Here is a 24,376-nt window from a genome sequence, read left to right as displayed (position 1 = left end):
TCAAAATCCCTTATCTTGACCTTTTTGGGATGTAAAAATCAACGTCTTAGACTTAAACTTTGACCAAAACAGTTCTGTTTAACTTTCTCACATGTATTTAAGGCAACTTAAAACCTTTATTGGCTTGTTACTATGAACTTTATAATTGGGGCCGAATATGGCCCTTACCGAATTTACTCCTTTTAGGTTTAATTGTCTGCAATTTAATGTTTGAGAAAACCCCTTTCACTCTCATAATTTTGTTAATTAATGTATTTTGAGAAGGCCCCTAAAAAGACACCAAGATAATGATAACCATATAATCCATTGATCTTTTCAGAGTTTACCTGTATATAATTGTATACCTCTGTGGGTTACTTGTCAGGAAAGAAAGGATTAATTGTGTATTAACACAACTATTGTAATTCTAGGGAATACATTTTATTATCAGACATAATTTTAGCTGATTTTTGGATTTGAATGAATGGTAAGTGTGAGAGCTTGTAATAAAGTTAATTAACAGCGTATGTAAGTAATATGTACTAGATGATGAGCACTAATGCACTTTTAACATTTTTAAATAACTCATTTTTACATGTGTACAAAATAGTTTTCATGTAATTGTTGTTCATTTTGAATGCATTTGCAGTTTGATCTTTTTGTGCACAGATTATATCTTTAAAAGTTAATGCAACAAGTTAGTTAGATTTCTTTGGAAGAAATGCTGTGGATGGGGGGGGGGGGGGGGGGAATGCTGTGGGTTGCTGACCCTGCCCCTTTACAGTTAATTGTTAATAAATTTTTTTTTAGTCCTATTTCTTATATATATACTGGTAGTATTTTATGACACAAAAAAGAATGTGCGATTTACTTGATAACATGTATGTAAACTTCACACTTGAGCAATGACATTTTTTATCAAAATTATAGAATACTTTTTGGGAAATCTACATTTCAAACTTTATTAAATATTTTCAGTGTAAGTATTCAGTTCTACGAACGTCCGATGTAAAAATTTGTTAGAAAAAAAGAACTTATGGAAAACCAAGAATATGTGACTCTTTAAGATTTAAAGCAGGATGAGTAATTAATTAAAAGGCATTCTGTATAGGTATAAAAAAAAATAAAACCACAAATCATGACAATCGACTGATACAAGTCATGAAATTGTGAGACATACATGTATATATAGTAGAAAACTATAATTTTAAATTCTGGTCATGGCAAAAAAATACCTTCATATTTATGAAATGTCACACAATATTTTATTCAAAAGCTTTAATCATGTCAATTTATCAAAGTATTTATATCGCTGTTTATTACCTGTTAAAACAAATTTCCTTTTGAAAAATAACAGTTATATTTTAAAGCAAAGTTTTTTTTTATTGAAGCTTAAACTATAGACATAGTTTGATTTTTATTAGAAAATTATGAATTATTTCTATAAAATCAGCGAAAAGATTTACCAAAGTGAATAATTATGATAAAATCATCATATAGATGTAATATGATCTAGTGTATACTACTTTGTTTAAAACAGTGAAAAGATGAAATGGGTTTAAAAATAAATAAATCTCCACAAAGTATTTTATACTGCCTTTTAGGATTCTAGATATATGAATAACCTATAGTAAAACGTTGTATTTAACTTACAAAGTTTAATCCATCTTGAAGATGCATGATTTGTCAGATTTTGCTGTGTGATATAGTCTGCAGTTTTACATATCTAAAAGCATATATATAGGGTTGTCATATTGGCTGATCCAGTTGAGAAACTTATTTCTTTAGAAATCTGTTAAAAATCAAGAAAAAGTATATTTTTGCTGATACTTTATTTAAGCCCATTCTTATCCACTGCGCAAAGTCAGTGAAAGATTTAATTTCACAATTGTCAAACTACTTGATGAAGTCAAATAAGGAAACATCTTTCTTTTACTTATTTTTGCAGCTATTCATTTTCATGTTAATTATACCCCCGCTTTAAAAATGTGGGGGTATACTGTTTTACCTCTGTCTGTCTGTCAGTCTGTCAGTCCATCTGTCCGTCCCATGAATATTTTTGGTCACATCTTTCTCAGGAACTACGATACCAGGATTTCTGAACTTTGATTACAGGGTTTATATGAGTCAGCTATACCATGTGATGCCTTTTCAGATTCATCATCAACAACTTCCTGTTTACCGAACACTTGTAACATTTTACAATTATAGCGCGCATAGTTGTAAATTTTTATCACATTTTTCTCAGGAACTACAATACAAGGATTTCTGTTGGTCTCTAGGTTTATATAAGTCAGCTATACTGTGTAATGCTTTTTAGATTCATCACTCATCAGCTTCCTGTAAGTGTTTACTGAAATATTTGGGCGAAGGTATCATCAGTGAGCAGTAGCCCACACTTTCACTAGTTTTCACTCTGATTATAATTATAATCAGATATTGGGGCCAGGGATATGCACTGTGACTGTTGTGTTTCATATTAATTTTTTCATTTAAACTTTGGTTCAATAAGACTTACCCTCACTTTAGATTTGATACTCTCTAAAACTAAACTAGCAAATATTATTAATACTCTGTATGATCCTATCCTATTTCAAATAGATTGGATTTACCTCATACATTGACAGCTGGTCACAATAGACTTTCTCATTCAAATAAAGGCTAATAGAAACTGATGTTTAGAATATACCATAAATGAATGAATATTAATGAATGCTTTGTTTGGTGTGAAACAATGTTAAAAGTTGCAATTTTTTTCCTCAAGATTTAAGAAATTGCCAATTTTCCAAAGAAAAATTGGTGATCTCAATTTATTTTGCTAATTCTATGTACATAGTCTAAAAACATATTTACTAAGTATTGGGTAACAGCACAGTCTAGCAAAAAATCTTCAATTGAATATTAATCATATCATATAATCAATTTCAAGTTCATTGAGTACATTTATTTTGTGTCAAAAACCTGTAATGTGTCAAATATTTAATTACAATCTAAACTCAGACCTGTATCAAGCTTAAATATTGTGTCCATTTTTGCCCTAACTGTTCAGGGTCAAACCTCTGCGGTCTTATCCAGCTGCGCTTGGCAAAGCAGTTTTTTGTCAAATCATTTGGTTCAATAATAAAATTGAGAATGGAAATGGGGAATGTGTCAAAGAGACAACAACCCGACCAAATAAAAAACAACAGCAGAGGGACTACCCTAACCTCATTTATATTAAATACATGTACTAATTTCTAACTTGTTTTAGCTACAAATGTATGAATGAAAAAAATAGTGATCAATATAAATTATATTCGTTTGAATGTAAAATTAAAAAAGATTTTATAAATGTTCATGATACTTAAAAATGGTGATTGCATAATATAGAAAACAGCTTGTCAAGTAGGTTTAACACCAAGTTTCCTCTAAAATCTGTCACTGATGGAGGTCTTCTACTTAAAAGGTTGATAAAATTGACACCTACATGAATCAAATTGAGAAACACTAGTAAAATGAAATAGACAACTTTCGAGTTCGATGCATTCCGTCAAAAACTCTGGTTTTAGTGAACGTCATTTGTGCGTTTATGGGCGTCGTCACCTCCATTCCAATGTTGAGCGAGTGGTTGGAAAACTATAATTCTATTTTGTACGAATTATTCGGCAAATTGAATTCTCAAAATTGACAATCAGCATTGCTGTCATTAAGGAATTGTCATTAAGTACCTACAGAACATCCATTATTTCTAGTTTATCCTGCACAATGACGATCACTAAGACGCTTGATGAACGTAAATAGTGCAGGGATACAGGCGACCCCCTCTATCTGGTAAATGACGTCATAAAGGCGCGAATAATTGACGAGTTTTTTCCGGTGACGGATGAACTCGAAAGTGGCTAGGGTAGATCCTATTTGCAGGATGTATTTTCCCCCTTTTCTGACCCTACAGTGATAATTCTTACAACATATTATTGAAATGTTCAAAGTGTTCATTGATTTTTAGAAAACACCTGAACACATGTCCAATTTCTGCTTTATTCACCAATATTTTTCTTTGAAAAAAAAGAAAAATCGGAAACCATAGCTAGGAGTATAACTAGTAATTGGAGACTAATTTTTCAGTGGTGTTGATTTGACCATTATGGATGCAATGTAATATGGGTTTTATTGATAAGCTGTCACCCAATCATGTCTCAAAGAAACTCTTGTTATCTGAGACTTGTGTTTCCTCTGAAAACCACAATACACAGACATTTGTTCAAATGCCAGGATAATTACTGTTAGTAATTATTGGTCAGAAATCTATTATCTTTTTCTGTCCTTTGCCAATTATACAGAAATAAATAATTAATTCGTACTGGATTAGTGTCTTGTCCCTTGTCAAAAAGGAAATTGATATTGATTCACAGTTAGATTTCAAACATAGGATCTCTGCTGGTCTTAGGGGTATATCAACTTTGTGCAGGTGTCAAATTTTTATGCTTTCAACAAAAGATCTAATTAGATGCTCTGACTTTCTAGTTTTGTCCTTTAAATACTGTGTCATCATAATGGTTACACATTATTATTAGCTCACCAGGGCCATGTGAGCAATTGTCATCACTTTGCAGGGGTCATTTTTAAGCTTTTTTCTTTTTAGGCCAGCCGGACCAGTGGACTGAAAAATTTACTGGTCCGGCTCTAAGACTACTGATCCTGCAAAATAAACATATATTAATGATAGATGTTTACTTTTAGTTTCATGCTTTCTTTTATTCCTGTAGATTTTTTGGCCTCTCCTGATTGTTAATGAGCAAGTACAGAATCGAACTTAAAATTTAAAGATCCTGTTAAAAAAAACCATTTCTTATCTAGGTCTGTCAATCACTGCAAATGTTTCACCACTCCCGATGTTTTTCCCAGGATTGTTGATATTTATGTTTTCTTTTTGTCAATTTTATAAAACTTTATTCCGATCTTGCTGTTGAAGGACAAATATTAAAAAAAAATTTTGGGCCGGCGGTTTAACTCCTTTTAAAACATTTTGTGTTGTTGTGAAGAAGTCTGAGTGAGAAGGACGCTCAGCTGAGATATTAATTAACTTGATCAATTGTAATACGTTATATGCCCAGTACCGTGTAATTGAGTTTGCAGGAAAATATTTTTGTGAAAAAATCAAGATTGCATGCAATTCGTGATTTTTATCGACAAATTTCTACTGGTTCCTTGGACCACCAAACCTGAATGCCATGTCGTTACTAATAGAACAAAAGGTCAACTACACTTTTGGCTAATATCTCAAAAACTTTATCAATAAGAAAGAAACTTAACAGTGTAAAAATGGTCAGCATTACAATATCTATCTACCCTGAAATGATCAACATTAGATGATTTATCCACCCTGAAAATTAGAGAAATCTAACAATTCATTTTGGAGTTATTGCCCTTGAAATTCTGATTTGTTTTCATTTTGGCAGGTGTTTGCTGTTATCATGAAAAGTATAGCACTTAGGTTAGAAATTTTTGAAATATGATCAGAACCACTAGCTGTATATCTACCCTGAGAGTTGGATAAAAACCTATTGACTTCTTTTGAGGTTAATGACTCTGAAATATACTTTTCTGACATTTTGGGTATCATGCAAAATACAAGTGTTAGGATAAAAGTGAACATTGCAAAGATGTACTGAGTAAACAACCTGAAAATTTTACCTATTTGCAGTAAGTGCCCCTGAAATATTATTGTTTTGAGTTTTGCACAATCCTGGATTCACCTCTGTTTATTAATTGTGTGTTTTATTTAATATGAATGGTTGAACTAGTACATTTTTTCATGGGGCCAGCTGAAGCATGCCTCTGGGTGCAGGATTTTCTTGCTGTGAAGACATATTTGTGGCCTTCTGCTGTTTTCTGCTCTTTGGTCAGGTTGGTATCTCTTTGATACATTCCCCATTTTCATTCTCAATTTAAATGTTATGTTCATTAAATAAAACATAGAAGAGGGTAATAGAGCAGATTGTTACCCTTTGAAAGAAAAAGAAAACATTGTCAACCTTGTCTTTACCTAAATTTACACTGTTTTCTTGAGGCAATCATCTGCTTTATCACCCTCTCTGAGTGAGCTATGTGTTATTTATATATAGATGTATTTTTATAAGATCTAAAAGTCACTGCATTCCTAAGGAAAGAAGTCATAAATTTGTACCCCTTCCCATCTGTCAACACACAAAAACGTTGCATACTTTGTTACATCTTGTAAAAAAATTAGTAGCCTCATATTATTAAATATCTCAAAATTGCTCAGACTGATAGAGTTAGTTAGATAACAGTAGTTTTAATGTAAATAGAATTAAAAAGAAATATCAATTGGAACAGACATGTACAGTTAACCTTGAGATAAAAAAGATAAAGAAGACTGACTTTGTGAGTATTATTTTCTGGTCCATTTTGTGTATCAAGAGAAAATCTTCCCTTTTATATAATTTTATCATGTTTATAGTTGTAGAAACAATTTCAATTTGTCGTCAACTTTCTTCAGGTATGATTTATTTGCATTTCTTTGTCAAGGTTGAGATGACCTTGGTAGGAACCTAGACCCTCGTCATGGGTTATTATGGGGGTTGACTTAAGCTAGCACATGATAGATTTGATGGGTCTCAGGGTGGCTGGTCAAGATTGAGGTGACCTTGATATGCACCTCAACCCTCGTCATAGGTTGCTGTTGCTAGCTGGCACATGAAAGATTTGATGGGTCTCAGGGTGGCTGGTCAAGATTGAGGTGACCTTGATATGCACCTCAACCCTCGTCATAGGTTGCTGTTGCTAGCTGGCACATGAAAGGTTTGATGGGTCACCGGTTGGGTTACAGGTCAAGGTTGGGCTTGTCTGTGGTGGTCATCAAGTATATTACTCTAAAAAAAGTCTTTGATTGTAAATGCTATTTCAACATTCAAATATATAAATGTAGAATCAATTTCACAATTGCAGTTCTTGCCTAAGTAACCATTATATTCAATTCATTATCCGATAATACCCTTTTCTATTTTTTAACAATCCCCTACTAGGGAACCTCCATTCCCAAGTGCAGTCATCATTAAAAGTATTTGAACCACTGTATCACTACCCTTAGAATTTTAAATTGATGTTGTGAGAAGGAATCTAGCACTGGTATGTGCACTTAACACAAATCTTAATTGACAAGGAATTGTCAGTTTTCCTACTAAAGGTCAGTATTCTTCTGGCACTCTGGCTTCCTCCACCTAGTAAAACTGACAGCCACAAAATAGCACAAAGAAGTTGTGAAAATGGTGTTAAACATCAATCAATCAAATAAAATTCTTTTTCTTCTATAATTGTTTTACCTCGTGACAGGCAAGTAATGAATGACTACCTTATCAGATAAGTCCTTCATAATAAAAGTTTAGACTACCAGTTTTTATTTTTTTAATAACAAAATAAAACAGTTATTTCAAATACAAGATTACTTAAATAAATATGATTTTTTCTAAATCCCCAAAGGACATGGCAGCTTTAACTAAAAGGTTCTTATTCAGCTTAATTATCAATTAATTTCAGACTTATTGTTGTAAGACCAAATTTGGAGGAGAACAATTACAATAAAAAATTTTAAATCCTTTATCTCAGATGTTAAACAATAATCTTATCGTGAAATGTTTGCCAAAAGAGTGAAAACTGTCACAATGAAATATAACTAAGGGAGATAATTCACATAAAAATATTGCAAATGAAAAGTATGACACTTTTCATTAATGATATAGCCTTGAAACTTGACACATTTTTCTTTAGATTCTTCTCTGAAAATTGAATCATTGTATAAGTTTTGATAATTTTCATTTGTCATTTGCAATAAATTTGTTTTTCCTGAGGTTTAATGTTTTGACACAACCTTCTTTTATTTGACTGGCCAACACTGAAATATCAGGCTATTAGTCCTTTTCAACAGTAAGTATAAGATAGGTTTGAGTTGCAACTGCAGCTATTTTCTGCAGACATAACAATAACAAGTCTGGACTACCTGGTATATGATTGTAAAAGAAAGACAGACATGTTAACACTGTTTACCTCCGCTGTTATTAGATACACCTCACCTGGTATACATTCTGTACATTAGATACACCTGGTATACATTCTGTACATATTGTTTTGGCTAGTAGTTAATACTGTTGCTATTTTATTGATGTACAATGAGTAGTTAACTGTAATATGATGTTTTATCAATATATAAGCTGATATAATTCCCTTATATATTTAGCGAATAGTTTCATTAGTACATGTATGGATAATATAAATTCATTGAGGACTTAGGTTATAAAGAAACATTTTAGAAATGATTTTGCTTTCTATGTGTTAGTATTATTTCTTACTGAAATCTGTAAAAGGCATGTTAAAATTGACATTTATCAAACAGAAAACTTGACATTGTAGAACAAAATAAATGCAATAAACTCATACCCAAAGGAGATCTTACTGAAAACTCATTTCACCTTATCTAATTTCCTTATGTTTGAATATGCTTTATATTTAATTACGACTTATGGAAAAATTCTCAATATTATGAGTGTTTGGCAGGTCTGGGTGGAAAATTCACTGTGAAATGGTGTCAATGTGTAAATGTGAGATCTATTTCCAATAGCTAATTTACTATTTAGATGATATAAAATTGCAACTAACAGTATAAAGCTCTGGAAGCTATAGAATGATGAGGACAGAATAAATGTTTCAGTGTATAATAGCAAAACATGTTGGATTTATTAGAGGATTATGCTTAGTATTGAGTACATTTGAATTAATACTAATTAAAAAGATAGGTAGGTCTCATTTATTAGTTATTTCTGTTGTTAAATAGAGATTTAATGAAATAATAGAACTCCTACATAGTCATGCTTGCTGATGTATAATTAATAAATGAGTGAGCCATAGGAAATTTCAAATTTTGATCCCTGAATAATATAATAGAGATATACAGCCATGGGAAAACTGTTTAAGAACTGTTGAAGACTTGAATATTCAGTTTTATTATAATTTGAGTGTTTTTTGTTTATATTATTAAAGTATGAAATTTCAATTTAACTTTATATTTTCTGCCAACATGGTTGAACTGGGCTTTTGATATAATCATTTAAAAGCCATTTAGTCCAGTCAAAGTCAAAACAATTTTAACCAATTTGTTTGACGTTGTCTTTAGTTTTTGGCTAGAGATTTTTCAGGTTTTAGCTAGCTGTTTATTTGAATTGTGTATCACCTTTTAAATACATATATATGATGTGTCTCATTGGTTGTTCTCCTTCATTTGACCTTCCTTTTTGTCATTGGGTTGTTGTCTGTCTCATTGGTTGTTCTCCTTCATTTGACCTTCCTTTTTGTCATTGGGTTGTTGTCTGTCTCATTGGTTGTTCTCCTTCATTTGACCTTCCTTTTTGTCATTGGGTTGTTGTCTGTCTCATTCGTTGTTCTCCTTCATTTGACCTTCCTTTTTGTCATTGGGTTGTTGTCTGTCTCATTCGTTGTTCTCCTTCATTTGACCTTCCTTTTTGTCATTGGGTTGTTGTCTGTCTCATTGGTTGTTCTCCTTCATTTGACCTTCCTTTTTGTCATTGGGTTGTTGTCTGTCTCATTGGTTGTTCTCCTTCATTTGACCTTCCTTTTTGTCATTGGGTTGTGTTGTCTGTCTCATTCGTTGTTCTCCTTCATTTGACCTTCCTTTTTGTCATTGGGTTGTTGTCTGTCTCATTGGTTGTTCTCCTTCATTTGACCTTCCTTTTTGTCATTGGGTTGTTGTCTGTCTCATTGGTTGTTCTCCTTCATTTGACCTTCCTTTTTGTCATTGGGTTGTTGTCTGTCTCATTGGTTGTTCTCCTTCATTTGACCTTCCTTTTTGTCATTGGGTTGTTGTCTGTCTCATTGGTTGTTCTCCTTCATTTGACCTTCCTTTTTGTCATTGGGTTGTTGTCTGTCTCATTGGTTGTTCTCCTTCATTTGACCTTCCTTTTTGTCATTGGGTTGTTGTCTGTCTCATTGGTTGTTCTCCTTCATTTGACCTTCCTTTTTGTCATTGGGTTGTTGTCTGTCTCATTCGTTGTTCTCCTTCATTTGACCTTCCTTTTTGTCATTGGGTTGTTGTCTGTCTCATTCGTTGTTCTCCTTCATTTGACCTTCCTTTTTGTCATTGGGTTGTTGTCTGTCTCATTGGTTGTTCTCCTTCATTTGACCTTCCTTTTTGTCATTGGGTTGTTGTCTGTCTCATTCGTTGTTCTCCTTCATTTGACCTTCCTTTTTGTCATTGGGTTGTGTTGTCTGTCTCATTCGTTGTTCTCCTTCATTTGACCTTCCTTTTTGTCATTGGGTTGTTGTCTGTCTCATTGGTTGTTCTCCTTCATTTGACCTTCCTTTTTGTCATTGGGTTGTTGTCTGTCTCATTGGTTGTTCTCCTTCATTTGACCTTCCTTTTTGTCATTGGGTTGTGTTGTCTGTCTCATTCGTTGTTCTCCTTCATTTGACCTTCCTTTTTGTCATTGGGTTGTTGTCTGTCTCATTGGTTGTTCTCCTTCATTTGACCTTCCTTTTTGTCATTGGGTTGTGTTGTCTGTCTCATTCGTTGTTCTCCTTCATTTGACCTTCCTTTTTGTCATTGGGTTGTTGTCTGTCTCATTGGTTGTTCTCCTTCATTTGACCTTCCTTTTTGTCATTGGGTTGTTGTCTGTCTCATTCGTTGTTCTCCTTCATTTGACCTTCCTTTTTGTCATTGGGTTGTGTTGTCTGTCTCATTGGTTGTTCTCCTTCATTTGACCTTCCTTTTTGTCATTGGGTTGTTGTCTGTCTCATTGATTGTTCTCCTTCATTTGACCTTCCTTTTTGTCATTGGGTTGTTGTCTGTCTCATTGGTTGTTCTCCTTCATTTGACCTTCCTTTTTGTCATTGGGTTGTTGTCTGTCTCATTGGTTGTTCTCCTTCATTTGACCTTCCTTTTTGTCATTGGGTTGTTGTCTGTCTCATTGGTTGTTCTCCTTCATTTGACCTTCCTTTTTGTCATTGGGTTGTTGTCTGTCTCATTCGTTGTTCTCCTTCATTTGACCTTCCTTTTTGTCATTGGGTTGTTGTCTGTCTCATCTTGGTGTACCTAACATCACAGGATTACCATCTTTTCATATTGTTACCTGACCAAGTGTTTTATTTATGATTTTTGTTTTATCAATTTTATTCCCTGTAGAACAGGTATTACCTTTTTATATACATATAGTAACACAGGATTATTGTGCAGTTTTTATCAGTAATGCACAGTAATGCACATATTTATACAACTTGAGGTTATCTAATTTTGGTTATAAATAAAACATCATTATTGATGTGACAGATTTGTGTGTACATGTATAGTACATGTACTTGAAAAATAAATTGAAAGTTTAATCTAGTAAATTTTTTGAATTGCAGCTTTTATTGGATGGCAACATTTTTGGTTTTGGAACAATAACTTGATATTCAGTGTCTGGATCTCTACGAAATTGATTCACAAGGTTCCATACCACAAAAAGACAGTTGGGTTTGAATTTGGGGGTTATTGGCTTATCTGTTTAGGAGATTAAGGGGCTAAAAAGGGGCCAAAACAAGCATTTTTCTTGTTTCAGGACAGTAACTTGTGTATAAGTTTATGAATCACTAAAAAATTGACCACACAGTTCCATACCTCAAAAGAAATGTTTGGATTGGAACTGGCCAAATAGTTAAGATAAAAAAGTGGCTGAGTGGTCGAAGTAGTCCAACTTCTGTATAACTAGCCTAACAACACCAAGATTGCGAGTTCAAATCCCTCAAATGGCAGGGTGCATCTGACTCCAATCTTAATTAAGGAGAATTGTCAGATTTCTTAACGAAGGTCAGTGGTTCTCTTCCATGCTCTTAGACTTCCTCCACCAATAAAGACTGACCTCCCTGAAAAAGCAAATATAGTGCTGAAAATGGCATTAAACACCTATCAATCAAACAATAGGAACAGGTTTCATGGACCAGGAACCAGACAATATGGGGTATTTGTACTGTAGTTTGTGACACTGAACAAGATTTGTTCACTACCACCTCATTTCTATTCAATATAATTACAGAACATGTTTGTAAGCCTGCCTTAAATAAGTGACATGAAAAGCCTACAGAGAGTACTTATGAATGCCAAAAGCTATCACTTAGTTCTATGATAAAGAGAAGATAATCATATAATTATCTCATTATATCATCTAGTATAAATAGTGGAGAGGGACAAGTACTAAAAGTCTTGATAAGTATTGGGCTTAACGAAACACTGATGGAATTTTAATCAGCTTTATTGCTTATGTTTCTCAGCATGAACATAATATAATTTTGCATATAAAACCATTTTCTAAAGTAATGTATTTAGAACTAGAAAAAAATCTAAAACAAGAATATACTTTGTTCAAATTGTATTAATGAAATACTAAATACATGTAGTCTAACATGTTATAAAATTGAATTGTATTATAAATGCATAGGTTTGCACTTAAATAAGTCAAATAAGTGATGAACAAATTAATAAGTGAAATGAGGCTGATGTCACATGGAGAATTGAACCCCGCTGTTTATTCATAAAAAACACTAAATTGGAGTATAACACATTTTCATTACACATCAATTGTTCAACTTCTGTATTATTAATAAGATAAAGAATATTTATAGTACATAATGTATTGAACCATGTAATATTGAGATGTACTGCATAAGCGATTTCCAGATCAGCCTAGGAGTCACTTCCTGTTTAATAATACGTTGAATAGTATTACAACCATTGAGCATGTAATGTTTTGTTAATGAACTGGTATCATGTGGTATTCAATATAATGGAATTGTCTATTGTTGAGTTGTTCTGTGTAAGCAATTTACCAATCTGTCAGGAAGTCACTTTCTGTTTGACAATCACTTTAAATTTTATTAGGCCCACTTAGCATGGAAGTTTTCATTTATGTCATATAACAAATGGCATCACATAAAGCATCTTGATTTTTGTTTTTGCAGTAAACAAAGTCTATAAATTTAAGCTCTACCATAGGTATCTGGACAGGTGACAATATCCCAAAAAGTTGTCATGGTTTAATTTAGAATTAATAGTATGACTATATCCCAAAAAGTTGTCATGGTTTAGTTAAGAATTAATGATAAGACTATATCCAAAAAAGTTGCCATGGTTAAGTTTACAATTGATTATATGGTAATATCGAAAAATGTTATCATGGATTAGTTTACAATTGTTAATATGACAATACTCCAAAATGTTGTCATGGTTTAGTTTAGAATTAATAATATGACAATATCCAAAAAAGTTGTCATGGTTTAGTTTAGAATTAATAATATGACAATATCCTAAAAAGTTGTCATGGTTTAGTTTAGAATTAATATTATGACAATATCCAAAAAAGTTGTCATGGTTTAGTTTAGAATTATTAATAGCCCAAAAATTTGTCCTGGTTTAGTTTAGTATTAATAATATGACAATATCCAAAAATGTTGTCATGGTTTAGTTTAGAATTGATAGTATGACAGTCTCCCAAAATGTTGTCATGGTTTAGTTTAGAATTAATAGTATGACAATATCCCAAAATGTCATGGTTAAGTTTACAATTGATAATAATTATGACAATATCCCAAAATGTTGTCATGGTTTAATTTAGAATTAATAGTATGACAATATCCTAAAATGTTGTCATGGTTTAGTTTAGAATTAATAGTATGACAATATCCTAAAATGTTGTCATGGTTTAGTTTACAATTGATAATATGGCTATCAAAAAATGTTGTCATGGTTATGATGGTTTAGTTTAGAATTAGCAATATGACAATATTAGTTTTGGTATATTTTCAGGTCAAAGATGTAGAAGAAACATATATTTAAAAGTGGAATAAGAAAAATATGATAAGCAGATGCTAGATTGTATGGAATTAACATTATAAACCCATGTGTTGACATTTACATCAATGCTTCTTCTGATTACTGTGACTGAACATCAAACTGACAATTAATTAGTTTTTTTTACAAAGGTAGGGTACATTTTAATTTAAGAGTTTTAGAGGCAGTCATAATTATATGCTATGTTAGTGCATTAGTTTCCTTATCTATAGTGGTGACATGTTAAGCTTGAAATAGTTCCTGTACTTATGGATATGTTGATTAAAGTTCAAGGTCAAGGTTACAAGGATTAAATGCTTTTATGCTAAACCATTCAGACTTTTCTACATCACAAAGCTGTCTAGTATAATGAGTTACACGGAACAAATTTCCATTTGGTTCTACCCTGCCGATTTTTGTCAAGTTTCTTGGCTTTGGATTTTGAAAATTTGGAGGCAATAAGGTTACACAGCTGTTTTTTCTGACTTCACATATTGAGCTGAGTTTTTATATGTGAGTCAACTATAATTTTGTCAAAATTACGGTTTTTGAAACATTCTTGAAAATAGGCTAAATGGACTTTACTACTCTAATTTTCACTCCTCAAAATAGATTCAAGCTATTTCTGTGAGCAGGGCCATTTGTGTGGTTTTGACACATTTAGTTTCACATTTATTTATGATGCTTAATTGTGTCATCTTCACAGTCATCAAGCCTAAAATTTGATTTTAAGGTAATTATTTGTAGTATATTACTTTACTAGAAATTCTCTATATTTTCAAAATGTTATAATAACCATGAAGTAACAATCAGTTACTTGACCTTAGTGTTATTTAAAATTTTTAAATTCTGTTAGGGATTAATGTGAAAATTACATAAGTTACTAGGTGAGCATTATTACATGTATCTTGAAAAAGCCTTTACTCTCTAGAATGTTGGACATGGGTGCTAGATTTTCCCACTGCGTTGTAGACCCATGGGTGGCCTTTAGCTGTTATCTGCTCTGTGGTTGGGTTTTTGTCCCTTTGACACATCCTCCATTTCCGTTCTCAATTATTTTTATGACTCCTTCAACATGATCTAAATCTTTTAATGAGGCAGTGATTTTTGTCGAGCCTGCAACTTTTGTTGCAGAAAGCTCGACATAGGGATAGTGATCTGTCGGCGGCGGCAACGGTGGCAGCGGCGGCGGCTACGGTGGTAGCGGCGGCGTTAGCTAACTTCTTAAAAGCTTTATATTTTAGAAGGTGGAAGACCTGGATGCTTATTACTTTGTATCTAGATGCCTCATGTTATGAAGTTTCCGTCAGTCACATGTCCAATGACCTTGACCTCATTTTCATGGTTCAGTGTCCACTTGAAAAAAAAGTTCAGATTTTTTGTAATGTTGAATTCTCTCTTATTATAAGTAATAGAATAACTATATTTGATATGTGCTTACCTTGCAAGGTCCTCATGTCTGTCAGACAGTTTTCACTTGACCTCGACCTAATTTCATGGATCGCAGTGAACAAGGTTAAGTTTTGGTGGTCAAGTCCATATCTCAGATACTATAAGCAATAAGGCTAGTATATTCGGTGTATGGAAGGACTGTAAGGTGTACATGTCCAACTGGCAGGTGTCATCTGACCTTGACCTCATTTTCATGGTTCAGTGGTTATAGTTAAATTTTTGTGTTTTGGTCTGTTTTTCTCATACTATATGCAATAGGTCTACTATATTTGTTTTATAGAATGATTGTAAGGTGTACATGTCTAGCGGGCAGATGTCATGTGACCTTGACCTCATTTTTATGGTTCAGTGGTCAAAGTTAAGTTTTTGAGTTTTGGTCTTTTTATCTAATTCTATATGCCATAGGTCAACTATATTTGGTGAATGGAAATATTTTATGATCTTTATGTCAGTCGCGCAGGTTTTATTTGACCGTTACCTCATTTTCACGGTTCATTGCACAGTGTTAAGTTTTTGTGTTTTGGTCTATTTTTCTTAAACTATAAGTAATAGGTCAAGTATATATGTTGTAGAGAAGCATTGTTAGCTGTACATGTCTGCCTGGCATGGTTCATCTGACCTTGACCTCATTTTCAAGGTTCATTGGTCTATGTTTAGTTATCTTGGTTAATGTTCTGTTTGTGTGATAATTGTAATAAAGCTTAGTTTTATACTTAGGACTATCAACATAATATCAATGATTAGTAAAGAAGGCGAGACATTTCAGCGTGTGCACTCTTGTTAAATCTAAGCTTTGTCAATGAATACGGATAATCCAGGTATCTGAAACAGTCTATTAAATATAAATGATTAACAACAAATTATTGCTTTAGAGTACACATAATATAATTATATGATATGACCATTACTTCAAGGAAGTTTTCAGCAGAAAATCAGACTTTATACTAATAACTTCTGTGTTAAAGAAAATATGAAGTAGGTTAAGAAAATACAACTCTATATAAATAAAACTGGATGTTAGGCATATATGTCAATGTGACAGTGAAACTATTTTTAAGAGAGAATGCATTGTACAATATCAGGCAACTTGAAAAAAGGGACAATTTTTTTTTGAAATACTCTGTTTTAAAGTTTGCATGATGGCTAATTCCATCATGATAATTTCTAACCCTGTTTTGTCTCATATAGAAAATGTTTTTTTTTATTTCTAAGAAAAAATAAATAATGTTGAATTATGCCATTCATAACACTATTATTAAATGAAACACAATAAAGTTTAATACATGTAAGGTAGATAGGACATGGTCTGCTTCTTATCTTTTATACTCGTATCTAGTGATCAAAAGAGGAAACGTTTTAAATCATTTTTTTAAATTATGTGCAAAATCTATTTCACTGATTGAACTTTGATAAAACCACCCACCACATGTGACAGTTAAACTTCCTTTTCCAATGTATATTCCACTTTATTTAAGTTTCATTGTCACACAACTGTATTTACTATGTATACATGAAAAGTTAAACATCTCTTTTAATATATTATAAAGCCATTTCAATTTTGATAAGGTGAGAAATTGAAAGTTGTATTAACATATCAATCGATCTACAACTATGTACATGTATTTAGTCTATTAAATCAGTTTTAGCTCTGAGCAATACAATGAAAATAATGTCCATTGTTGAAAAAAAAATTACAGTGAATTTGGCTTGTGGAAAAACCCACCTTGAATGATATTTGCTCTAAAGTTCAATATAATTTGGACCAGTTATAGCCCACAGGCTGTATTTTACATTTATATGCTGATGACTTTTTCATCTATCCTAATGCTTCTGGAAGGTATGTTCTTTCTGCATTCAAAGGGTAAGATGGGTAATATAATTCATATTTCAGATGGTATTCATATTTCATGCTTAGATGCCATATGCTCATCACTTTTCATCTTAAATCTAAAATACCTGTTGACCTTGTTCTCAATTTGATGCTTCAATGAGTTTTGAAATTTGCTTTGTAGGTTTAATGAATTAAATTGTTTGACTGACTGTTTTAGGTACTTTTGATGCACATGGTCAGGCAACATCTTTAAATATGGTATAAGAATCATTTTATTTTCTTAATCATATTTGGCCTGCCTGAAGATTGATTTCATAAAATGTATTACACAGATATACTTCACTATGAGCAATGTGTCAGACTGATGCAAGTAAATCCCACATAACTCATTTTTATGGTTGACTGAACTTCAGATATTTTTGTAAAGTTTTTATGATTAGATCAAAACAATATATATATATAAGTCTACAGTGTCCAAGCTAACACCCTTAAAAATCTATGCATGAATTATCTTTGCCCTTTTTGTTCTCCACACTGACCTTATTGTTTTGCAAATAAAAATAGTTACTTTTCCTTGTAAAAAAAATCATTTCAACATCTAAAAATAGATTTTCACAACATCAAAATACTATAAAATCGGCAAGTATATTTATTAATTATTTTATTTCACCTTTTCATCCATAAACATGATTATATTGTCCTTATGATTCACTATTCAGACAAGAACTGTGCTTCAGCACTCCTAATCTTAAAGCTGTGCCACACTGCTAGAGCAAACCCCAAGGGTGACTGCAGTGGATTAGAAATACTATCACTATTGTTCTTCTTGAGGCTGGTAGTATTACACCTTTGCAAAAGAGGGGCTTCATTGTGGCTGTACAGAATGTACATAACTGGTTTTACCTTATGTAGAGAGTCAGTGCTATTTGACATTTTAAGGAAAATTTCTGTCCCCATCCAACATACCCTTATTTTCTAGTGGCAGTCCAAATTTCTGTGACTTTCATCCTGGAAGGACCTGCCTATTGTACTTATTTTGAATGTGTTCTCCTCCTGAACATACATGACATATTGCCATTGGATTTGAAGCTACCAACAAGGAATTGCTCACTCACTGCTTGAACACAAGTCTATATCTATTGTAGAAGTACATGTCAGTCTGACAGGATCACTTGCCATTGACCTCAAAACCATTGGTTAAGGATTCACATGCTCTCAATGATTTGGTCAGTTTTTAACTATTAGTCAAGTGTAATAGAGGTCAGTTCTAGGCTGATGAATGATTGCAAAACAAGCAACATACTCTTCATATGATGCCAACTTGAATAGACAGCAGCTTCATAGATTCATAGTTTGATAAGAGATTTAGTGGATAAAAAAGTTTTTTAGGATGCTATTTATAAGCTTATTACAAGATCATATTCTCATGTAGCCTGTAAACAGTGTTTGATTTATGTATCTATTCACATGCTGAACAAGGGTAATCTGACCTTGACTTCATGGACTTTGTATACTCATAGATTTACTTTTCTTCATGTATTCAATGCATAAATTATAAATTACTAATAAATCTAAAAGGGTAGGTGGGGCATTAATGGAAATAGATTACTTTATTTAGATAAATCAATGGAAATCTTATATTTATCAGGGGCGGATCCAGCCATTTTAAAAGGTGTGGGTGTGGGGGGGGTCCCAACCCAGGACAAAGGAGGGGTTCCAACTATATGTCCCCATTCAAATGCATTGATCGTCCAAAAAAAAGGGGGGGTGGGGGAACACTTCCCCTGGATCCGCCACTGTTTATGTAAAAGATTTAGTTTTTATAAGTTTTGAAATTTTCCCTATTTGATTTTTTTTTTAATTTCATTTTTGACACCTCCCCTTTTAAAACTCTTTAAACTTCCTATATATACATACTTGGTTAAAGGTGATTAACTGATCCTTCCTTGTTGAAATTTTAAAGTTACTTAAAATATTTTAAGGTTTTTCATGTGCTTTAGTGGGATAAATTGAAATGGACTATTTATGAACATTTTTGACATTGAAACTACTGACGAGCAAAGGTATGAGATATTTGAATTATTTGTATATCTATGTAAACATTTGGTTGTTTGACCTAGATTTAACATTACTGGGTGAGTGATGTATACATCTCAGGTGCTTTGAATTTTATGGACCATTAAATAACATTCATTTATTTTGATTAAATATCTGTCAGTATATATCTATTTTTGTAAGATTTAATCAAATATTTAATCCTTTAAATGGCAATAAACACATATTTGTTGAAAATAAAACCAAATTGTGATGTTGTCATCCATACACCATGTACACAAGTATTTTTATCCCCTCACTGTTATGATTTATTTTTTTGTTATATGCACAAAAAATAAGTGAACTTCTTAAAAAGTACCACATGTACCTATAAACATATGAGAAAGACTAATATTTAAAATGTGGGTGAAATAAAATTATTTTTAGCTTGTACATGTATACACTCTCGTCTAGCATGCCTAGTTTCCTTAGGACATTTTTAATGGACATTTTATTCAACTCAATGGACATTTAATCAGTTTAACATATCCTTATGGGTATTTGTGAAGAAAATAAAGAACTCAGTCTGGACGGGAAATTATTGTTATGGATTAAGTTCATACTGTGACAGCATGCAAGCTACATCATCCTTGAGGGGGTAAATGTTTAAATTTATTTTATTGCTGTTGATGATGACATCTAGATGAAGAATTAGTGTGATGGATTAGCCATTACAATATAAAGCTTTCTACACTTGAGACATCAGTGGAAAGGATAATCATTTGGGAACTTTCATTCTTTGGGAGATTTCAGGAAGGAGCATTGTTATAATTGTCCAGGATAATCCTGATAGGTTTATAATGGGTAAAAAAGATGACAGTTTGTTGGATTATTGAACAGTTGGGTTCAGTAGACATATTGAGATTCTTCATTTGGCTAGAAATTGTTAGTATGAGAATAAAACATTTAGCATTTTAGTATTTACCAGACTGATTCTTTATGGACAAAAACAATCTGTGTAGCTTAATTACATATGAAACTATAAAAAATCTTGTGTATAAATAAAAGAAAACTCAGCTTAATCCAGTGACCTACTGAAGTCAGGATTTCTCTTTCATAACACTACATATTCTAAGCAATATTGTGAGATTTTAACTATGTGAACTCTACAAAATGACTGCTCCCTCATGGGTCCATCATGTCCACAAAACGACTGGTCCCTCTTGGGTCCATCACTTTCACAAAACGACTGGTCCCTCATAGGTCCATCATGTCCACAAAACGACTGGTCCCCCAAAGGTCCATCATGTCCACAAAATGACTGTTTCCTCATAGATCCATCATATCCATAAAATGACTGTTTCCTCTTGGGTCCATCATATCCATAAAATGACTGTTTCCTCTTGGGGCCATCAATTCCACAAAATGACTGTTCCATCATGTCCAGTATAACCTATTTATGTTGGTCTTCTGTATGCATCCTACCAAATTGCAATAAGTTGGATTATAACTAACAATTGTTACAATATCAGTAATATCTTTATGCCCATCTAGGGGCATTATGTTATTCATGTGCATCCGTTCATCCATCTGTTCATTAGTCTGTTCATATTTCCATTCATTTTTTCGTCTGTTCGTCTGTCCAGCTTAAGGTGAAAATGTTTAGTTAAAGTTTTTGGTCAAGTTAGTTTTTGATAAGTCAAGGTCCAATCATCCTCAAACTTAGCACACATGTTCCCTATGATATGATCTTTCTAATTTTAATGCCAAAGTTTTATCCAATTTCAAGGTCCATTGAACCAAGAAAATGATAGTGCTTAATAAGTGGGACATCCATATAATATGGACACATTCTTGTTTTAAATTTAAAAGTATTTAGCAATTATAATAGAAAAAACAAGGGATATGGGGTATGGGGTATCCATCCATTATGATAAAAAAAAAAACAGTACATAATCAAGGCAAAAAAACAACATAAAAAGCAAAGAAACATCGCTTTTATAATGTTCCTTTCCTTGAGTTCAAATAGGTCAGTCCTGTTACATGAATGGTTAAATGTAAACACCAGAGTGTGTGCAGCTTATTGGTGTAAATATCTATTTCCTGTACTTGATCCTACTAGATACATTTTATACATGATCATGTTTACAGTACACACTTTTACCATATTCTATATTGATATTTTGAATTCGTGTTAATTCAAAGCCACTCAGTTATCTTCAGTATTTTATACTGCTATTTGGCATTTGTCTCTATTTGAAGCCAAGTTATCTTCAGTATTTTGGACTGCTATTTGGAATTTGTCTCAATTTGAAGGCAAGTTATCTTCAGAATTTTCTACTGCTATTTGAAATAGCAGTAGAAAATACTGACGATAACCTGGCTTTAAATTAAGACAAATGCAAAATAGGCTATTTGTCTCAATTTGAAGCCAGGTTATCTTCAGTATTTTCTACTGCTATTTGGCATCTGTCTGAATTTGGAGTCAAGTTATCTTCAGTATTTTGGACTGCTATTTGGCATTTGTTTGAATTTGGAGTCAAGTTATCTTCAGTATTTTCTACTGCTATTTGGCATTTGTCTCAATTTGAAGCCAGGTTATCTTCAGTATTTTCTACTGCTATTTGGCATTTGTCTCAATTTGAAGCCAGGTTATCTTCAGTATTTTCTACTGTTATTTTGGGATTTGTCTCAATTTGAAGCCAGGTTATCTTCATTACTTTCTAGTTCTACTATATTGCAATTGTTATGCAATATCATTTTGGTGCCTGGTTTTCTAGGATGACTTTTATCTACCATTGTGAATGTATTGCAAGTAGGAAAGTCTTGTTCAAGCAAAAGTTATATGGTTTGTTTTCAGAAGGATTGATGTCCTTTAAGATTTGTAAAATAAATCTTCAAACTTAAGTCAATACATTTTGATTAATGCTCCAAATACTCAGGAAAGTTAACAAATGCATTATGTCCAAAGTCAATGTTTGATTCAATTGTTGGCTCATATTTCAAACATTAAACAATCTGATCATGAGGTGCTCATCAATTTTTCATATAGGTTAATTATGTAGAACATGAAAACATTTATTTCTGCATCAATATTGGTACACGATTTATTGTCTTATATATTGTCTTATGATTCTATGTGTTATATCTACTGCAAGGCATGTGGATTAATCATTAATTATATAGAAAAACTGTTTAACTGTTATTAGTTGAACATGTTGTACAATTATAAATTCTGAATTTAAATTTTTTTTTTTTTACCGTTCTTGTTTTAGAAAACAATGTGACATGTAGTACAAAATGTAGTTGAATCTATAAGCATTCAAATAATTAAAAATACTATGATGGTTTGGGATAAAGATTCATCCATAAATAATAGAATCGTGAGGTGCTCATCAATTTTTCATGCCTGCCTATCATCGGGACAGACTAAGCAGAGTTCTTCCATTGATGCTGTTAACAGAGTGATATTGGCTGTCATGTAGTCCGATTCTTAATGGTAAAACTTATTACCTAGAATGGAAAAACTTCCAATAATGTCTGTCAGCTTGTCCCAAACATATTGCTCATTTTTTATTGAATACCTAATATATTTGACCTAAGCTCGACTAATGTATTGTGGAGAATTAGACTTCAGGTTTGTTTGAGCTCTAATTTGGTAATTAGATTTCAATGATAGTGAAGCATTTGATGATATATATGCTTGATACATACAAATTGTAACATCAACTCTGAAGTAGAAAGCTGCTTTTGAATAGAAGCATACAAATGAGTTTTAAAATAGCCGATAAAAAATATCAACGATTTTCTGTAATTCTTCTATCCATTGAACTAGAATTCCAATTTTGTTCGCGGCATTTGATCGTCATCTTATAAAAATGAAACAATTAAAATATTTCATTGTTGTTTAGTTTTAAACTTTTTTTATAATTTTAGTTGTTCTCATACAAAGGTGTCCATTAAAGTTGGCTCATTGATGATAGAAGTGCTCTGATTTGAAGACAATTTTGTCATTTAAAGCGAGAAATTTTAAAGATTAGAAAAACATACCGTATTTCTTTTTATGACATCAAGCTCAGACCTGGTCTATTATATTGCAGGCTTAAGTTTTCAGATGCTTTTAAAACTGCTGAATTGAATTATAATACAATGTAACAAAAAAATATTTTATTTTATGTTGGTTTACAGGGTTAGGTATTTAACTTAATAAATCTTCCCTGAGGTCCTCATCATAGAAAAAGCATGAACAAAAGTGTAAACATATACATGGCATACATTAGTGTAAAAGTCCGCGTACAATAGTGAAGTCTTTCACATGTAAATTCAGAAAACAAACTTAATGACACAATGATCCCAATAATAAGAGTTTCACATTTTTATTTCTTTACAAAAATACATGTTATACCCGTATTCTCCAATAATAGATGAAATAATATTGTATTTTATCTCAGATTGTATTTTATTGTTAAAGATTTGATTATCTCATAGATCTCTTTTGTTGTTGGGATTTAAACAATTAATGAATGCATTTAAAAATGAATGAACAGGCTTTTGAATTACAAGTGTCTCTGCAATTTGAGAGTAGAAAACTGGATACCTGCTCTTTGTAAATGTACAATGTTTGCGCCTGTCCTAAGTCAGGAATCTGATGTACAGTAGTTGTCGTCTGTTTATGTTGTTCATATATGTTTCTCGTTTTTGTAAAGATTAGACTGTTGGTTTTCTTGTTTGAATGGTTTTACACCAGTAATTTTTGGGGCCCTTTATAGCTTGCTGTTTGGTGTGAGCCAATGCTTCGTGTTGAAGGCATACATTAACCTATAATGGTTTACTTTTATAAACTGTTACTTGGATGGAGAGTTGTCTCATTGGCACTCATACCACATCTTCCTTATATCTAAGAACCAGTACATATGCTTCAGGAGTAGTAACATTCCCGGATAGCTATGACAACATTCTATATTATCTGATGTTACATTTCAGAATGAAATAATATACATCAAATTGACAGAATTTTATACAACATATTATATATCAATCAGATATTGTTTTCATTTTCATTTGACTTATTGATCCGAACTATTGTTCAAATGACAAGGGATTAAAGATACTATATTATCAAACAGGACTTATATCAAGCAGGAAGAACGAAAATGTCATACTGATCTATCAAACAGGGACATTTCCCTTTTGATCCTCAAAATAAGCTTTGA

The 24,376-nt window shown here is 32.3% G+C and overlaps 1 protein-coding gene across 7 annotated transcripts in view; it reads left to right on the top strand.

The window, feature by feature from the left end:
- The window catches only part of LOC139527444 (protein kinase C delta type-like), a 76,288-nt gene that overhangs the window by 8,029 nt on the left and 43,883 nt on the right, over positions 1–24,376 (top strand). For 2 of the 7 annotated variants that reach the window (XM_071322960.1, XM_071322926.1), the window contains exons 1-2: positions 273–466; positions 13,823–13,998. The exons of 1 other annotated variant lie outside the window; for it this stretch is intronic. The gene's annotated coding sequence lies outside the window, so the exon portion shown is untranslated. Of the gene's footprint in view, positions 1–272; positions 467–13,822; positions 13,999–19,008; positions 19,193–24,376 lie in introns of those variants that run through there. 4 more of the 7 variants (XM_071322943.1, XM_071322912.1, XM_071322952.1 and 1 more) reach the window with 3 other exon arrangements.

The sequence above is a fragment of the Mytilus edulis genome, chromosome 1 (genome assembly GCF_963676685.1).
Source record: "Mytilus edulis chromosome 1, xbMytEdul2.2, whole genome shotgun sequence".
Lineage (NCBI taxonomy): Eukaryota > Metazoa > Mollusca > Bivalvia > Mytilida > Mytilidae > Mytilus > Mytilus edulis.
This window is presented reverse-complemented; position numbering and strand designations above follow the sequence as displayed.